General features: G+C 40.5%; 1 protein-coding gene across 5 annotated transcripts in view; it reads left to right on the top strand.

Annotated features, from left to right (window-relative positions):
* Positions 1–18,650, top strand: part of CACNA2D3 (calcium voltage-gated channel auxiliary subunit alpha2delta 3) — an 878,040-nt gene that overhangs the window by 119,329 nt on the left and 740,061 nt on the right. The window contains exon 1 of one of the 5 annotated variants that reach the window (XM_053293294.1): positions 9,064–9,105. The exons of the other annotated variants lie outside the window; for them this stretch is intronic. The gene's annotated coding sequence lies outside the window, so the exon portion shown is untranslated. Of the gene's footprint in view, positions 1–9,063; positions 9,106–18,650 lie in introns of those variants that run through there. 5 annotated transcript variants of the gene reach the window in all.

The raw sequence follows: 18,650 nt of genomic DNA, 5'->3' as shown, positions 1-18,650 counted from the left end.
AAGACCAGAACAGCTCTTGCCATGAAAGGATTTGCAGGACGGGTGGCTAAAATGAATTATGGTTAATTTATGGTATTGGAAGTTAGGCAGCCATCAGAAGCCAGCACAACACAAGATTGTTATGGCCATGTTTAATTTTGTTTCTCTGAAAGTAGGACATGAGTTATATATAAATATATACACGAATATAGACCATGGCAAAAATTCTAATGAAAATTTCTAAATGAGAAGTTCTGGTTATTAGTTTAGATGGATCAGCTTTAAGTAATCACAACAGAACCATTTAGTGTTTAGTTTTGAATATAATAAAATGCAAACTAGATATAAAGAAGTTATCCTATTGTAGTGATTGTACTGATTGCTAATCCTAAAAGCTTTGTAGCACTAAGCTCATATTAGAGTGTGATTTCATTAGAAATGCTTTTGCTCAGAGATGATCTTTTATCAACTGTTCTTAGAATTGCAGCAGATTTTGGATAGAACAGTAGCTAGGAAATAAATGCAAACATTACAAGTGGAATCTAAATCCAATTGTTGTTTGTTTGTTTGTTTGTTTTAAACACACATTATCAGAATAGTTGTCCAAGTGGAAGCATTTATAAATTATCTTTTTGTATTTCATGTGCCCTATTTTGCTTAACCCATTTAAATAGGATTTATAACACTTTCTCTGATCAAAAGTTTTAAAATCTGTAAATGTGTAGGTTATTAACGCTCAGAATAGGTTGAGAAACTTTAATGCAATTTGTGTATTCCGTAGTAAGTAACATTTTATTTCTTAATGATTTCCCCTTCCCTAAAAACTTAGGTACCTGACTTCACAAATAGTTAATTTCTATTTTTTTTAATTTTATGAAGCTTTTATTAGTAATATAAGTAAAAACAGAAAAGGTTACATCTCTGAGAGTCATACATGATTACAAACAAGAACATATCCATCTTAAAAACCTCCTCTATATGCAAGATACAAATAGTAATTGTGTGTGTGTGTAATTATAGAGTCAGAAATGTTAACATGGGCCTCAGTCTGACCATCATTAAATTTCAGGGCTCTAAACCAGTTGAGCATCCAGCAATTAAACAATATGAAGAGGGGGGAGAGCCAAAGTGAACAAAACATATACATGAGTATAATAATTGATTCAGGCACAGAGCAAAACATCCACAGTGTTCCACAGTAAGGGTCCCATCCCTTATCCATAAGCTCAAAGAAAGTATTAATAAACATTATTATTATTAAGATAATATCAATAAAAATTTGTCATTAGTCAAAGAAAAGTTCAAGCCCAACAAAAGAAGAGTTCAAACCCAACAAAAAATAAGGCCTTCATAAATGAGCTCACTGAAATCCATGAAATCAATAAATATAATTTCCCTACATGAATTTCATCCTTCTTTTATTTCAAAACCTGTATAAAAATTATCTAGAAGCTTTCTCGAAATAAGGTTCCAAAAGCTGGAATCTCCTCTGATCTTTTCCATCCCAGTTCCTCGGATTAACAAGCAGAAATAATAATAAATTCATAAATAGCATCCAGGGCCAGCCCTTTCATTAGGTACAGTGAGATGGTCACTTCAGGCAGCAAATAAAGGTAAAGTGTGCCGTTGAACTGGTGTTGACTCCTGGTGACCACAGGGCCCTGTGGTTGTCTTTGGTAGAATACAGGAGAGGTTTACCATTGCCATCCACCGCATAGTATGAGATGATGCCTTTCAGCATCTTCCTATATCGTTGCTGCCCGATATAGGTGTTTCCCATAGTCAGGGAAACATACCAGTGGGGATTTGAACTGGCAACCTCTGGCTTACTAATCAAGTCATCTCCCCGCTGCGCCATTAGGTAGCCAAATGTGGGAATACAGCATGGGTATCTACACATGCAGCTTAACCCATGCTAGGGCAGCCCAGCCTGGGTTAGGCTACGCATGTGAAGCACCAAGAGCAAGTCTTCCCGCTCCCAGCTTTTCCCTTTGACGGGTTACCACTCATGTGGGCATGTCATGTGGGGTGGTGTAGGGGAGGACAGTGGCTGTTCGCCTGTCAGGGAAGCCAGGCAAGCTCTTGCCTTCCTTGCCGCCCACCCTCTCTCCCAAGAACGTTGTGTGCACGACCTCAGCAGGTACTGCAAGCCCTGTTGTGGGCATGTCAGGATCCATGGTTGGGACTGGGAGATCAGTGTTTAAATATATAGATGTTAAAATAAACAATATGTTTGTGGCCCTTTTGATTTGTTTTAAACCCTTTATTTGTTAAGCTGCCACCACCAAATTAAATTCTAATTTGGGTTTCTAACACTAACTTTGGTATTGCGCCTAAGTGGTAATGTGGGGAGAAGTAAGTCGATATAGCTGAAACAGTTTTAAAGTTCCAAACCAAAGAAAATAACGTTATTCTTGTACCATAGCTTCAGTGGCTTCTTATTCACCACAGTGTAGGGTCAAACGTGTAATGGTTTCTGAGACAAATTAACCACCTTAGAATGGGCCAAACTGTACACCACCTCTTATATGTCAAACTCTTATATAAGGTACTTATATAAGATTGAGTCAGTACATCAACAAAGGCTTTACTTTCAAGTTACTGAGGTGACTGTTTAGAAATAACAAGCTTCTTTAGACTTTCAACACCTTTACTGGGATACAACCCTCCTGGCTATATATCCTATGGGAACATTTGATAGTCAAGCTTGCTCTACAGATATCATGCCTGGTGTGTAAAACCTCCCTATCAGCTTCCCAATTCCACCCTCAGCTCTGCTATAGAGACCTTATAGAGATCCTCTCTCTAGCACTAACTGTCCCTATCACTGGCTCATCTAAACCCTATCTGAACCTGCCACATATATTCCTTTCCAAAGGAATTTCCTCCAGAGGAGGTTTCTAAGTTTAAATTCCTCTTTATTGACAATGTTTACTAGCCAATCACCACAGGGCACTACCCCATTGCCTGCTCCTGCTGCTTCTCTCCTGCCTGTCTCCAATTAGCTGCTTCCACTGAAGTAATTTTTCTGTTTTCACAATCATTTCTTCTCCTTCTAGAAGGAAGAAGAAGTAAAGTAAATAAAGTCTGCCATTGAATCAGTGTCAACTCCTGGTGACCACAGAGCCCTGTGGTTGTGTTTGGTAGAATACAGAAGGGGTTCACCATTGCCATCTCCCACACAGTATGAGATGATGCCTTTCAGCATCTTCCGATATCGCTGCTGCCTGATATAGGTGTTCCCCATAGTCTGGGAAACATAGCAGCAGGGATTCAAACCGGCAACCTCTGGCTTGCTAGTCAAGTCATTTCCCCATGGCAGATGCAGTGGCAACTATAGCAGTGGAGGAAAGGCTGCCACTAGCCCCGTCATCACCTTTTAAACCCTCCAGGCAGTAGTGGCTCTGGAAAAAAAATGAGAGGGGGTGCAGAAGGGGTTCCTGCAACAGGTAAGAGTCATCCTAGTTTAATTAAGAACTTTTGTTGTTGTTGAAAAGTGGTATATAAGTTGTAGCAGAAGTAGTCCTGGTGCTTCACATGTGTAGCTTAACCCAGGCTGGTCTGCCCTAGCATGGGTTAGGCTGCAGACATATTTGACTCCCTTTCTTCCCCCAGAGCTTTTATGTTCCTTATATATCACATCCCTCCTCAGATATATGAAGCCCATCACCCCTAAATCAATAGTAATTCCTAAAGGCAACATCAGGCTACCTAATAATTATACCCCTTTGCTATCCAATAATCCCATTGCAGTTCACCTTCTGCCCCCTTTGGCAATGCAGTTCCTCTCGTACTAACTTCTTAGCACCAACATCCCTATCAGCAAATGTCTCTCAAGAGCCCAGGCTAGATCTCAGGTCTCATAAGAATTTGGGCAATGAAAGTCTGAAGCCCCACATGAACGTGAGTCTTAGTTCCTACAACCTTCCGCACTCAACACCACGGGCTGTCATGTAGAGCCATGGGCTGCCTTCTAGAGAGGCATGACATTCGTGTGCCAGATTAAAGAGGTTTTAAATGCTTAGCCTAATAAATGCCACCTAATATAAAATCTCAAGGCGGTTTACAACATTAAAAACATAATACAAAATATAAACATTTAAAATTCATAAAATGATAAAAATCATAATAGATAAAAACACATTAAAATTTAAAAATCCATTGATATCCACTTATGTTATCATTATTGAAATTGATTGATTGATTAAGTGCCATCAAGTCCCATGTCGACTCTTAGCGACCGCATAGATAGATAAATTCTCTCCAGGATGATCTGTCTTCAACTTGGCCTTTGAAGGTCTCTCAGTGGTGCATTCATTACTGTCATAATCGAGTCCATCCACCTTGCTGATGGTCGTCCTCTTCTCTTTTCTTTAACTTTTCCAAGCATTATGGACTTTCAAGGGAGCTGGGTTTTCACATAATGTGTCCAAAGTATGATAGTTTGAGCCTGGTCATTTGTGCCTCAAGTGAAAATTCTGGAATGATTTGTTCTAGGATCCATTTGTTTTCCTGGCTGTCCATGGTATCCTCAAAAGTCTTCCCTAGCACCAAAGTTCAAAAGCATCAATACTTTTTCTATCTTGCTTCTTCAAAGTCCAGCTTCCGCATCCATAGAGTGTCATGGGAAAAACCATTGTCTGAACGATTCTAATCTTTGTAGGTGTAGACACGTCACAGCATCTAAATATCCTTTACAAGGCCTTCATTGAAACCCTAGCAAGTGCTAGTCTGTGGTGTATTTCTTGACTGCTGGATCCTTTACTGTTGATGGTCGATCCTAAAAGGCAGAAGGTATCCACCACTTCAATGTTTTCATTATCAATTCTGAAACTGGTTGCTCTACCCATTGTCATTAGTTTAGTCTTTTTTACATTTAGTTGTAGTCCCATTTTTTCACTGTGCTCCCTGACTTTCATTACTAGATCTTGCAGATCATCTACATTCTCAGCTATCAGAGTGGTGTCATCAGCGTAGTGCAGGTTATTGATGTTTCTTCCTCCAACTTTAAAATCACACTCATCTTCTTCCAATCCAGCTTCTCTCAGTATATGTTCAACATATAAATTGAATAAAGAAGGAGAAAGTATACAGCCTTGTCTTCCTCCTTTGCCGATCTGGAACCAGTCTGTTTCACCATGTTCCATCTGGGCTGTGGCTTCCTGTCCTGTGTATAAGTTTCTCATGAGAACAATAAGATGTTCTGGGATGCCCATTTTCCTATGGATATTCCACAACTTGATATGGTCGACACAATCAAAGGCTTTTCTGTAGTCAATAAAGCACATATTGACTTCTTTCCAGTATTTGGCTTTCTCAATTATCCAACGTGCATCAGCAATGATGTCTCTTGTTCCTCGGCCTTTTCTGAAACCAGCTTGATCATCTGGCATTTACCTTTCCTCGTAGGGCTCTAATCTTCTTTGGATGATCCTGAGCATGAAATTATGCCAACAAAAATATCCAATAGGGCCCAACAGAATTGTGCAAACATATTTCACATGACCTTCACAATAATCAGGAATCTAAATGAGTATTGCATTTTCTCCTATACAAAGTGCTCTGGTTCCCTACAAAACAAACTCAGATCTGAGAATTGTGCACAACAAATGAGAAACAAATACACATTTATTACACTGTAAACTGCGCAAAAATGTTCACCACATTGTTCCTTCTGAAGTGGTTTCAATCAAATTATAATTTCCATGCTGCAATCTGTTAATAACAAAAGGATAATATTTTTCTTTGTAATATTTTGAGCTTCACCTCCTGTGTTTTTATCTCTGTTGTGAGACAAGTAATCATTCATGTTTGTAGGATGATGGATTTGAATAATATTTAACCTCGTTCTGCAGCACAAAGTTGGCTGGGTTTTAGTTGATGAATACATATTTAGAACACTTTGTTTATGCAGTTGACTCAAAGCTTGTTATGTTCAGTGGATCTACTCCCATGAACTTCAAGAGCCTATTGATCAGGACTTCTAATACTCTTGCAGTATGATAATGGTGCATGAGAGAAATATAGATACATAAAATATTTCATTGCAGCTCATGATAGAGATACCAAATGATGAATTGCAAAATAGGAGAAAAAGTCATTTAAATTATAATGAAGTGGTAGATAATTCACAGTACATTAGTTTTAGCCATAGGATTGTATAATGAGCATTATCCTGAAAGGCTAAGAGTTAATGTTGTGAGCAACTCCCCTTGAGCACTTTGTGATTTCCCTGTTCTTTTACCATGCTTATTTTCTTGGAAGGGGGTGAGGCTGAAATCCTAAGGTGGCATCTTAAGATAATTCCCCTGTCCTATGCCTGCTTTTCTCTCTCTAGACTCTCTGTGGCTCACATTTGCACCGGTCAGTCTGATATATCCACTTGGATGTCATCATCATCTCAAACTCAACAACTTCTCTTTCCTTCCAAGCCTCCTCTACGTATCTAGCAACAGCATCGCCATTCACCCTGTTCATCAGACATGCATCCCTCTCCTTTGTGTCCTACGGTGCATTCAGTTAGTTGCCAAGCCACTTCTTTATTGCCACAAAAATCCACCTGCTCCTTTCTGTCCTCTCAGTTAAAACTTAGGTTCATTCTCTGGTCATTTGCCCCTTTGACTACTGAACATTTTTTCCTTCCCTGGCTTTCCCCACTAATTCCCCACTCCTTTCATATGTGTCCAAAACTCTGCAGCCAAAATTATTCAGATTCTCTATTGTTACAAATTAAATTTGACCCAGTTATAAGGGGTCACAATCCCACAGGGAATTGATGCATTGTGTGTGAGAGAGTGTGACCAAATTTCGTTGCTATGGAATAACCAATATCAATGGTTTACCTAAGTCACCATTTTATTGCAAGCAGAAAATCTGTTCCACCCAGTTAAACAGTTCCTATTTTCATACTCACAATCAAGATAGAAAAAGTATTGATGCTTTTTAACTTTGATGCTGGAGAAGACTTTTGAGGATACCATGGACAGCCAGGAAAACAAACAAATGGATCATAGAACAAATCATTCCAGAATTTTCACTTGAGGCACAAATGACCAGGCTCATACTATCATACTTCAGACACGTTATGCAAAAACACAGCTCTCTTGAGAAGTCCATAATGCTGGGGAAAATTGACGGAAAGAGAAGAAGAGAACAACCAGCAACAAGGTGGATGGACTCGATTACGACAGCAATGAATGCACCACTGAGAGACCTCCAAGGCCAAGTTGAAGACAGATCATCCTGGAGAGAATTTATCTATCTATGTGGTTGATAGGAGTCGACACCGACTTGATGGTAGTTAATCAATCAATCAATCAATCAATCAATCAATCAATCAAACATGCATGAAATTGCGCTGCTAGCCAGGCTGTGTCTGTGTCTGGTAGTTTATAGACACACAGACACACACAGTGTGTGTATACAGTATATAGATAGATAGATAGATAGATAGATAGACACACACACACATAGTTTTAAAAACATATTTTCCTCTCTCTAATTTTGGAGGTGGGGTGGGTGGGGAGCACAAAGTCTTACTTAATCTAGGGTGCTAAAAACCTAAGGGCCAGCCCTGGCAGGGAGAGGGAGAGTCGGGGGCACAAAGAAAGTTAGTTTTTTCATTTTCAACAAATAATAGTGTATTTATTCTGTTCCCCTCCGTGTAACTCATGATTGGATTGGCTACTGGTGACAGAATTCAGTTCCCAGAGCAGTCAGCAGTTTCTTTATTTTTTAAACAATTGTCCCAAGATATTTAGATGCCTGGTAAGAAAATCCAAATGATACACCAGTGCGGGTGGGATGTTACAACTTCTTTTGTCCCTTCTGCACCCCACCAAATGAGATGCCCCTGAAAAACTGCACTCTGTGTTTTTCTCACAAAATGTCCAACCCATGTTCCCTGTAGCACCTTCTTGGAGGTTTGCTTTGTTCTTCTCCTTAATCTACCTTGTGACAGTATTGTCTACTCTTGACTGACAATGGCTCCCCAAGGTTTCAGGCAGGAGTCTTTACCAGCCCTACCTGAAGATGACACGGATTGAACATGGAACTTTCTACATACAGAGCAGATGTTCTACTACTGAGCTATGGCCCTATCCCTATGTATCATTTTATATGCTTTCATTATGCAAATGAATGCAAATACAAATGCATTTATGATTTCAATCTTAAAATCATGCCCCTTTATTTCAATTGTTCTATCTTTTGGGGATATTTGAGACAATATATTAGGAGGTGATAATCTATAATTCACCCAGGCGCTTTCCAGATAACACACTAACAACTGTGTTACTACTGTCCACTAAGTGTGCTTCCGTACTGCATGTGTTTCGACATTACCATCCCTGTGCTGTCAGCAAGGTGCTGTTCACATTTCCGATGCCTTCTTTCGGATTTTATCCTTCTGTTTTAGTCCTACAACGCTGCAAATCAATAGCTGTATTTTCCCGTTGTCAGAGGGTTGCACAAGCTATTTACATTTTCAAAATGATATTGCCAAGCTGAAGCATTTTACTGCTGAACAGAGTGTAATCTGGAAAGCCCTCCCACAGTGTTATAGACAGAATAAATCAACAGACAATTCACAGTGAAAGAAATGGCAATGGCACAGGAGCATAGCTTCCATTAATTTCAGTGGAGCTTGCACAAAAAAAGTGGATATTCCAGATGCCTTTGTGACTAGTGGAATGATCATGATCCCGCTAGTCTCTAGTTACTAGTCTGCTATTAACAAAAAGAATTAGATACATTATATTAGCTACCTAGATGACATTTATGCTTATTTAGTTGCTCATTCATGAGTTAGGGCCCATTCAAACAACAAGTGGAACAGTGAGTAGGCTTACCTGAGGTTAACCTTGGAAGCCAAGGATCATACCGCAGACGATCCAGCAGCTGCAGTTCCATTGCCTCAACCTGCAGTCTCCCTCCCTCTTCTTCTTTCGCCAAGCGTATCACTTTCCCAACAAACTTTGGCTCTGATATGAGAGGGCACATGCTTGTGGGAGGAGCTTCTGCACAAACCCCATATTACTGCATTTGAACCACACGATGGGGTCAGCAGAGCTGTAATTCCAGCAACATACCAAACTTCAAAGAGAAGGTTCACTCTGCGATTTGAAGGTGACCACAAAACTGTGGTTGTGGCTTTCTCCTGCATGTGGACAATGAGAAATCCCAACTTCAGATAAGTGTAACTGAGGATTGGTGTGTTGTCTGAAATGGGCCTTATGTCTTGTGTCCTTGAAAGCTCTGAAGTCAGTTTATTGTTGTTGCTTTTTTAAAAAATATGATAAACTTAGAAAAGATGTTTTTGGTGCAGCTTGGACATTGTTAAGTTAGTTTTCTGTGAAAATCATGCTGTTATATGCACTCTTGTGGCCCAATCCTCTTCAGAAGCATATCTCCTTGAATTTAATGGAACAGTATTCCCAGGAATGTGTGCCTAGAATTTTAAACTTTAGATTAACCTTCATGTAGCTATGTGCACATAATTCAGTGGAAGATGAACTGACTCAAGTGTTAAGTATCACTAGCATTAATATTACAGCTATATTTTCCTATGTTACTTGGGAAAGATCATAGCTCAGTAGGAGAATGCATGCTTTACATGCAGCAAGTTCTAGGTCTTTAGTATCTCTCTGATATCTTCAGCAAAAGGATTAGGTAGCAGGTGCTGGGAAAGCCTTCCGCTGGAGACCTTGGATAATCACTGTCAGTCAAGAGCAGACAAGACTAGCTAGATGGATTATATGAAGTGATCTTATCACCTTCATATAATAGCTTGGTGGAAAAGAGGAAATGGAAGGAAAGATTTCCCTGGGACCCAATATTAGGGATGTGCACAGAACTGGTTCGGCGCTTCTTTTCTGGAGTGCCGAACCGATTTGAAATGTCAGTGTTTGAGCTGGTTTGTACTGGTGTTCCATGCACGTCCCTACCCTGTATGTCTCAAACAACACCAGTTTATTTGGATGAAGTAAAAGCTCAGCTAGTCGTACTGCACATATTAACATACCATATTATAAGTGAAACCTTCAGTGTTCAGTAATGTGTAGCCCTTTTATAGGGAAGATAATAATTTCAAAATATGCTTCAAGGATCCTCTTTAGTTATCCTTTTAAATATTGCTCCTTTTGAAAAATCTCAATTGCTGTGCCTATTATCCATTGGATGTCTTCCCTCGGTGTGTTTTAAACGTTTAGAAAAGGTTAATCCTTTTCTAACCCAGCTGTCTGAAAGGATGCTTTTGTCTGATTTGTTCTGATGGGAAGACATGAGCAGCTAGAGCAGAGAAGAAATTCTTACAAAGGTTTGACAGTATGATATCATGCTGTGCTAAGTCTTTAACCTTTTGTCACTGCTTACCCACCCTATAAGTGCTGATAGTTTGTGTCTGACTGGTAGTATAGTAATTTTCTCTGCAGAAGGGTGCAATCAGGTCTCCCTGTGGACTGGCAGTTGAAGTACCTGCAGGTTTACACCTTCTAGATCTCAGCAGGAATAAGTTAACTCTTAACTCCTACTGTCTTGCTGGATGAAATGGTTGTGTTATTGTTGTATTATTTGCTAGGTAGCTTGCCCTGAAGCATCTGCCTGCCTGCCTAGATAAAAAAAAAATCAAACCTAGTAAATATTAAAACCTCACTTTATTTTATTTTAATATATATTTATATACCGCCTAAATCAACAGTCTTTCTTTCACCCGCTTTGGCAAAGGAGTTAAACAATAGAGGGGTAGACACTGAGAACAACTCTCTGTTGCTTTGTAGTATTGATTTAGCACAGACTGTAAACCTAACAGGTATTCCAAGCTGATCTTAGAGACTGAGATGGGACAGAGGATTAGGAGTAAGTGAAGTCTCAGGTATGTAGGGCACAGGACATTAAGGGCTTCCCTCCTGCATTTGTAGTTGGACCTGGAAGATAATGGATACAATTGAAACATTCTGGGCAAGGTACACTGAAAAATCTATCTATATTATTAATTCTTCAAGATGGGCCGTGCGTGGGGACGTAGCAAAAAGGAGGCGATTGGCTGACAGAGGGGGAGAGAGTTCTGGAGCAGCAGGGAGTTTTGTGGGGCTGCTGGAAAGCAGTTTGACAGTTGGCTCGGGGGTGTCGTGAAGCTGCAGGGAGCTCAGAGGCTGGGGGCCACTTCGGGAGCTGGACAGTTGACTCTGGGGGCTGTGGGCGGCAGATGGTTGGTTGAGCCGCATGAAGTGGCAGGGAGCAGGGAGCTTGGAGGCTGTCAGGTGAGCAGGTGACAGTTCCTGGCAAAGGCAGGGGGGAGCTTATGGCTTAGGAGACCTTATCAACGGGCTCAATGCACAGTATTCTTTCTTGGATCATGACAATAGTCTTTCCCTCATGAGATGCCCATTTGCTCAGTATGCTTCAACTTTATGTTATATTAGATGGTGTTTTTTTCAAGCAGTTGCTAGACATAGGAGACATAGGAAACTGCCATATACTGAGTCAGACCATTGGTCTATCTAGCTCAGTATTGTCTTCACAGACTGGCAGCGGCTTCTCCAAGGTTGTAGGCAGTAGTCTCCCTCAGCCCTATCTTGGAGAAGCCAGAGAAGGAACCTGAAACCTTCTGCTCTTCCCAGAGTGGCTCCATCCCCTAAGGCAGGGATCCTCAACATTGGGCCCCCAGATGTTCTTGGACTTCAACTCCCATAATCCCCAGCCAAAGACCACTAGGCCTGGGGATTATGGGAGTTGACGTCCAAGAACATTTGGGGGCCCAACATTGAGGATCCGTGCCCTAAGGGGAATATCTCACTATATGATCTTTATGAGACTATATGATCTGTATGAGACTATATGATCATTCTGATTGCAGAGAGTACTTTCCAACTTTCTTTGTTTAGATTTTTCTCTGAGCCAAATGTAAATCAAGGGATCTGTGTACCTTTGCTTTTTTCCACACAATTATTTATTTGTCATTTAATTATTCATTAATCCCCACATGCAAAACCTTTGTATTGGTTCAGCCAGTTATGTTTCATGAGAGGCCAATGTTATGGTATTTATAACATAACTAAATCACCAAGTCGCAAAGTGCTCATTGCGTTGGACATGCACAGTTCCCCCTCACCTCAACAACAGACTCCCTTGCCATATCACAATCTGTTTTTGAAAGTCGGTACAGATTCAAGTGCTTTGCCATGTGACTTGGTGGGCTGTTATTTGAGAAACATAAGCCCCAAATCTCCTTGGCCACACAACACAACATGTATGGTTCCCTGAATATCAGCCTGTGTTTTTTATACAATGCTTAAATATTTGTCACTGTTCTGCAGTTTGATCTGCATTGACACCAGCATATCAGGAGATTTAGGAAGTGATCAAATCCCTTTTCAGCTGAATACGACAATTTTATATTAATGGACTCAATTTTTGCTGTTTCAGGTGAAGCACTGTAAGATTGAAAGCTTTAAAGAATTCCAAGAAATGCATCTTATGGAAAAGAAAGGGGATAAAAGTTCTTGTAAATTGTGGTACACAACTGTGTCACATAATGATGCATGTTAACCACCCACTCACCCTGAATTCAGCAAGCTGGAAGGTATTAATACTAACTTAATCACCTTTAAAAGTCTGTCAGAACAAAACATGCATACACCTTTTATATTAAGTGAATAAAGCTTTCATGGCATTATGGTACATAAACCAATGCATCAATGGTATCTTGTAGGCTTGAATGCATAGCCCAAAAAAGAAAGTCAGAAAACATAGCTTTCTGTAAACATAGTGTACAGCTTTTGTAACCTAGAGATTAGGGGCAGGTTCGATCTTGATCGCTTTTCTATATGTGATTTGGAGCAGAAGTGAGGGTACACCTTGCCCACCTGGAATGCTTGTCATACCTCTGATGCCCCCAGCCATTCACTTGGCCCCAAGTATATACAATCCAATGAGGTTATACACACAATTTCCTTTCCTGGGGGTGTGTGGATTTCACCGGTCTCCCCCCACGTGATTGCCACTCCCGCCACGCTCGCCATGCTGTGCTCCCACATGAGTGCCACTGCAGTGAGTGGCATGGCAAGAGAGAGGCTAGGAGGACACCTGGCCTCCAGAAAGCCCACAGTGGACTGTGCTGCTCATGTGGTACATTGAAGGCATTCTAGAGGCTGGGGCACTCCTTCCCCTGGTCTCTATGGTAGGTCAGGCTGCTGGCAGCTTGAACAGGCCTGCAGGCAGTCCATGCTGCCCCACGGCCAGGTGGTAGGGTAAGATTTTGCGTGTATGCCCTTTTATCTCAGGTAAAACTCACTTTTCTTTACAGGTAAAAATTCTGGGCTACCTGGTGGGATAGTGCTGGGATTGGGCAAAATCTCAGAGCTTCACATGAGCAGCCCTACCTGGGTAGGGCTCCGAAGTAGGGCTGCTTGTGTGACATCCTTAAAGTGTATAGTCTTAGATCACATGGTTGATTCATGGATTTATTTATTTTTCTTTTGAGAAATCAGCCACCTGAACTTGCATTGGATTTTTGAATGTTATGCTATGTGGATAGCCAGTGGCATTGGAAGAGCGGCAAACATGCCAGATGAGCAGGGAGGTAAGATCTCACTTCTGTTCCCCACCATGTATATGGAAGCAGTTGGAGAAGGGTCTTCTGATCTGGTTCAGTACCTTGGGCCCCCTTGGGCTGTAGTTGAATTACAACTCTTGTCATTCCCATCCAAATCCATTGTAGCTGAGGATGATGGGAGTTGTAGTCCAACAACATCTGGGGCCCAATGTTGGGAACTCCTGGGTTAGCCAACAGCTATGGCTACCAGGTTTCTGTTAGTTTGAAACTATGTAGAGCAGCAACCAGTCAACCTAGCTGCTGTGTACTTATTGAATAGGCATGTCCTGGAATTTATGTAATCAGCAAGGCATAATATATTATCTCGGTACTTGAAATATTGTTCTGCTTGCTTTTGAGAATGCTACAAGTATCGGGTTACAGTTCCCTAATCATCTGAATTACATTTGGCACAGTTTAAGGTCAACCATAGTCTGAAGATGTGAGAAATCTTTTGTAAGAAGAGAACATTTAATGCTTCAGTAAAATCCCATTGAATTACACTGATGGTACATGAGCACTAAAACAAAATATGCATAATTAATGCAATTTCAGCAATTTCCAAAGGAAATATTAATGCTTTGGATACTGATGGTTAATGCACGACTTTTAGTTAAAACAAACATTATACTATCGTTGGCTGCATTTATGTGTAATTTAATTCAATTTAATTTAAAGCTAGCAGTTAATAGTTCTGCTAACCAGGCAAACAGGCAGCTTTTAGTATGGTGTATTGTTAACAGAGGAAGAGCACCTGTCCCTGGTCAGCACAGCACAGCTTCCGTGTCATGGTTGTTACTAGTGTCTCCCTTGTGTTTCTTTTTAGACTGTGAGCTCCTTTGGAAAGAAAACCATCTTCTCTTTCCTTTTGCTATATAAGCCATTTTGAGACCATGCGTTGTAAAGCAGCGTACACAAGAGTGGCTGCAGAGGGAAGGGAAATCGAGGGCAAGTGCCCCCTCAGCAGGAGTGTCGCTATAACTGAGCGGAAGGGTTCAAAGAACCCTGGCCCCCTAGCTCCACCCCTCCCTATTTTCTTCATTATCTCCCTCATTCCGAGGGGCTGCCAGGGAGTGGAGCAAACACGGGCCCCCTCTCCCCTAGCTACGCCCCTGCCCCTCAGACAAGTAGTTTGCCCCACCTCCTTTTTTCAGTTTCAGAAATATGTATTACGTGAGATGCAGCTTTCCCACCCATAAATGAACGTTGTCCTTTCTTTGCCCCCCTCAGTTTTTTTCCTTTCTGTCGCTGCCATTGAGTTATGAGTTTTCTTACTACAACTAATACAAAATATTTTGAGTTTTGATGCCGCCTGAGTTAAGGACATTTAAATACTATTTGTTTCAGTGAAAGACTTCAACACATGCTTAACTCATTGCAACACATGCTTAACTCACATGCTTAACTCAGGAGAGCTGGTCTTGTGATAGCAAGCATGACTTGTCCCCTTAACTGAGCAGGGTCCACCCTGGTTGCATATGAATGGGAGACTAGAACTGTGAGCACTGTAAAATATTGCTCTCAGGGGATGGAGCCGCTCTGGGAAGAGCAGAAGGTTCCAAGTTCCCTCCCTGGCTTCTCCAAGATAGGGCTGAGAGAGATTCCTTCCTGCAGCCTTGGAGAAGCTGCTGCCAGTCTGTGAAGACAATACTAAGCTAGATAGACCAATGGTCTGATAGACCATATGGTCTAGATAGACCATATGGCAACTTCCTGTGTTCCTGTGTTCCTATTTCCTCATATGGATGGCACATAAATGTTTCTATCTTGGGCTCAGTCATGTCCCTGTTTTATAATATTTAGCCATGTGCTCTAGTGGTCTGTGTGAAAGTTTAGTTGTTGAAGTGTAAAGCGAGATGCTCCAAGCAGATGCATGTGACATTGCTTCATTCATTTTAATGAAAAGCAGTCTTGAAATCTGTAATTTGTAGAGAGTGGTGAATGGAGGAGAAGGGGAAAAGAGTGGTTTAACCCTCTATTTGCTGGTGAGTTTCTATGTAAAGCTTATCCCAGCAGCTTTTTCTCGCCTAGGGAGCAGAAAATTCATACGTATGTATTTCCCCCCACCACTTTAAAATGCATAATAAGCAAAAGTGACCATATGGTGGCCAAACAACTTTACTAATCCAATGTTTTCTCTCTGAAGTAACAGACTGGTGGCTAAAAATGAAAGAGAAAGTTTCCCCATGGCATTATTTGTTATTTTATTGATATTTCGAAAGCATTAATCTACAGAAAACACTCAAAAATTACAGTATTTCTATAGAAATTTGTAGGAAACAGTAAAGTTTTCAAGTAAAGTTTTTTTTAACCTAATCATAGAAGTCACTGTCATCCTCTGCCTGTTTCAAAGTCATCTGAATCTTTGTCAGCTTGGTTGTCACATTGCTCTACATAGCATATTGCTGTGCATGTCAAACCATTCTTCATACCAATACACGTGAGCCCAGCACAAGACTGTTTGCACCTGCATGACAACAGTTCAAGGACTGAATCAGGTGCAGGTTTCCCAGCCATCCACTGAATAGTTCCTCTCACTGTTCTTCCACCATAGCTGTTTGGACTGAGGATTTCTGGAAACTAGCTAATTAACTGGCTAATTAACACAGCAAATGTGCTATTGCGGGGAGTCATGACAAGCTGAACTTGAAAACCGTTCCATTTCTTATGAATTTCTATAGAAATACTTTGATTTTCTGTGTGGATTTTTTTTTTTTTTTTAGATTAAGGCTTTCAAAATACTAAGAAAATTACAAAGATTGCCATGGGAAAACTTTCTTTTACATTTTTAGCCATCAGTCTCTTACTTCAGAGAAAACTTTTTGGATTAATAAAGTTATTTGGCCACCATATGGTCACTCTTGCTTCTTATGAATTTTAGAGCTTTTTTTTTTAACACAATAAGCTGTGTTTTGGGGTTTTTTTGTGGGTGTGTGTGAAAGCTACTCATTATCAAAGACCATCATGGCTAATAATTCTGCTAGGGTCATAAGCAATCCAAAAAAATTACCCCATTTATTCATTCAAAATGTAGGGATCAACCCTTCTGGCCCAAGACTATAGAGTTCAATGGCGCAGTGGGGAAATGAAAGGACTAGCAAGCCTGAGGCTGCCAGTTCGAATCCCTGCTGGTATGTTTCCCAGACTATGGGAAACACCTGTATCAGGCAGCAGCGATATAGGAAGATGCTGAAAGGCATCATCTCATCCTGCGCGGGAGGAGGTAATGGTTAACCCCTCCTGTTTTCTACCAAAGACAACCACAGGGCTCCGTGGTCGCCAGGAGTCAACACCGACTCAACGGCACACTTTACCTTTAATAAGCAGATATTGGGCATCTACTATCTGGCGATTATAATGCAACATAAGGAGTTGAGTTGTCTCAGCCTGATCTGTAGTCTGGTGACACACAAACATTTCACACTAATGGCATTACTCTTTTTATTGTTTACATTCAGGACCTTAATGCATTTTGCTTTATCCCTGTTTAAAAACACTAAAAGAGCAATCACTGCAAAGTGAGCTGTCTACATCTAGAATATATTTCCTCATTCAGAAACAATGTAGCATAGCAGAAATATAATTAGTTCTCTGATTAACGAAACACACACACAAAAATTAAGGTGTGTTTCAGGATTTATTTTTTTGCAGATGCTAGCACTTTATAAATTTGCATTGGGACCTTGCTTCAACCACTGACTTTCAAGCAACAGTAAGCAGGGTATATATCATTAACCATTGGAGCAGAAATCTAGAGTCAATGAGTAATTATTAAGAGCTTTCCAGAATATTAGCTGTTTCAGTTGCTGCGGGGACTAGTGATGGAATAGTCCATTAGACATTTTGGTTTCTAGCAACTCCTCCAAATTGATTCTGATACGAAACAGCCAGCCGTTTTGATCAATACTGTAATTACTCTTATTGATGGATTGTTTTACAATGGTAGCCATCATTGCAGCAGGTCGGCTCAGGCGGCGTCAAGCCTGTCCTCTGCATGGAGTAACGCACCACAAATATCTGATTCAAATCAACACATTATTGAGGCTGGGATGACAAGCGTGAAATTAATTGTTCCACTTCATGTAAGACCTGCATTCTTCTTTTGAGAGTGTAATTTGTTGCTGTTATGTAGTCTTGGAAGACTAGAGCCCCATTTCTGTGTTAAGGCTTCGTCTTCATCCCTTCCTTTGTCTTATTCAGAACAATTCTTGGGCATCAAAATAGTTTTTTTTAAAAATAAGTCCAGATTTTTATCCTTTACCTCCTCAAAAAGAATACGACATTAGTGATCAAAAGTAAATATTTTGAGGCCGTAAAAGTGAAAAGGATGAGGAAGATATATAATCAGGAAAGATTAGTTAAGAGGAAAGTGCATCCAAAATCTTTGAGTACATCTGAAGTCTTTGGGTATTTCTATTTTCATTCCCTCACATGCAGAGTACACACAAGTACCTTCCACGTTATACTCAAAAGGTTTAAACTTAAATGTATGTCACCTGAAATATTGAATGCATTATTCATGTATTTTTATATTGAAGCCAGCAGTCAGAAATTTGCTTTTTACTAAAGGACCATTTTTGTGGCTCTATGGTAAATTAAAGTACATGTTCAGGAATGTGAGAATGGAAAACCAGTATGAAAGTACGAATTATTGATTTGTGACTTGTTTGCTTATTTAAATAGTTAAGTGAAATAATCTAGAATAATTATTTCACCAAGACTGCATCTCGGTAAGATTTTTTTGGGGGGTGGGGGGTGGGACTAAGAGAAAATGAGTGCAGCGGTACTTTTTAATGGTCCAAATGTGCAGCATAATGCTGATGGTACGAATTCACCCAGATTGTTATGGCCCCCTAGTAAAGCACTGTTAATTTTGTGCGAAAATGCAGATATTAAAGATCCTGCACTCTGGAAGTGCTGCTTAGACTGGAAATATTTTGCTTAACTAGGGGTGTGCATGAGCTGGTTTGGTGCCTTCTCTGGGAAGTGCTGTACTGGCTCAGTGCCGGCATTCAAACCAGCTCGATAGGGCAAGAAGCAATCCCCTTAAAAGGCAGGTAAGGAGCGCCTTACCTGTCTG

The sequence above is a fragment of the Hemicordylus capensis genome, chromosome 2 (genome assembly GCF_027244095.1).
Source record: "Hemicordylus capensis ecotype Gifberg chromosome 2, rHemCap1.1.pri, whole genome shotgun sequence".
Lineage (NCBI taxonomy): Eukaryota > Metazoa > Chordata > Lepidosauria > Squamata > Cordylidae > Hemicordylus > Hemicordylus capensis.
The sequence above is the reverse complement of the archived record's forward strand: the minus strand, read 5'-3'. Positions and strand labels throughout refer to the sequence as shown.